Raw genomic sequence first — 1,768 nt, forward strand, 5'->3', positions numbered from 1 at the left:
AGGCGCACGGCCCCGCCCTTTCGCCTGCCCTCTGCCAGCGGCCGCTACCTCTTGCGCATGCTCCGTGCTCTGAGGCTGGGCCAGGACTGCCTCTGTCCATTTTGGGGTGTCCATGACCCAGGTGATTTCACATCCGTGACCCTGAGCCGAGACCGGTGAAGGAGGCCGAGTTTAGAATGTTCGAACTGGATCTAAACAGCCTGAGGTTCTTTCTCCCCAGCCGGTGTCTTTTGATTCAAAGAAATGAGGTTGCTTCTTTCCTGTCCCTGTTCTCTGGACTCTTTCCTGCTCTTCTGGCCAAGCTGGACTGGAGGAACAGGGAGCCAACGTCACATGCACTTACAGTGACGATGGTTTGTAATTGGCCAGAAATTGGTCAGGATTGTGTTGGCGGGGCCACTCACTGCTTGGAACGTAAATCTCTAGCTTGGGGGGGTCTAACAAATATCATAAAACTTAAGATATTTGATCTCCAGATATCATTGAGAGCTACACCTAACATTACTGAGATACAATGGAGGAAATGCTAAGATGGGTTTGGCGACAAGGGCTATTACAATTACCATAACCGATATAATATTTGAGAGTCTGCGTTGGTAGGGTGGTGTCAACCGAAACGTTGCAATCCAGTTAGTTCCATAAAAACATTTATGTCTAGGGAGTGAGACTCTTAAGTGTTGAAGGGGAGAAAAGGTCCAATTGGCCCTTTTTAAAATACCAGCCTTGGTAGACCAGTTTTGAATGAATGCTGAAACTTAAAAAAAAAAAAAAAAAAAAAATCATAAAGCGAATAAGAAAGCCCATTTGGTGATGTCATTCTGACACTCACCAATAGCAAATAGTGGCAGCAAATCCTATTACTGTTAGCCACTGAGCATTATTTATCAAGCACCTGTTGAGTGGGCATATGTGTAGGTCATGCGTAATTTATAAGTAGAGTGCCCTACCCTTCAAGGAGTTACAGGACACAAGTGAAATGGTAAATAGCAATATAAACGTAGAATACAAGAGGGGTCAAGGTCCATCCACTCCTGCCTGGGCAATCACGGTGGCCCAAGAGAGCTTCTGAGTTTTTTTTGTTTTTGTTTTTGTTTTTGTTTTTTTTGGGGGGGTTGTTTGTTTTGTTTTTTTACTTCTCTGTGCAGCAGCAGGAGTGAGTCTATTTAGGGTCCGATGCTGTTGTGCTCACACATGAATGGCTTACCGTCTTATTGAAATCTAGAACCCTTTCCATGGTTTTCAGCTTGTTGGTTGATGGGTCATATCCAAACCACATTTTAGAGTTCATCTGACCCCTGTTAAGCACAACGTGCCTCGTGCTTTGCACTTACTGTCCCATCCTTTGGCACGGCACACTGCCCTCAGATGTGTCCAGTAGGAATGAAAAGGAAGCATTTACAGATGTTACCATGGAGTTAGGGATGAAGTTGGTGATAGGATTGCAGGTGAGAGCGGCCCTGATTGCCAGTGGGAGCAAGGTGAATGCAGTTATGGCCAGCCACAAAGCCAGAAAAGAAACCGCAATACCATTGCCTGTTCTTAATGTGAAGACAGATGGGCAGTCTCAGCGCGTCAATTGCTGTGACTAAGCACAAAACAAACAGAAGAACCAAAGAACTCCTTCCACGAAAAAATAACCTCATGCCCAAACTCTTCCCTTGAGGAGGGAGCAGGTCCCTTGACTCTCGATGAAGAGCGCTGTAATGCCACTGCAAGCCCTTTCAGTACGTGCTCATCTCCCAAGGCACTTGGCGCTGCTTGCACAAGG

This window comes from Acomys russatus, chromosome 3 (genome assembly GCF_903995435.1).
Source record: "Acomys russatus chromosome 3, mAcoRus1.1, whole genome shotgun sequence".
NCBI classification, from domain to species: domain Eukaryota; kingdom Metazoa; phylum Chordata; class Mammalia; order Rodentia; family Muridae; genus Acomys; species Acomys russatus.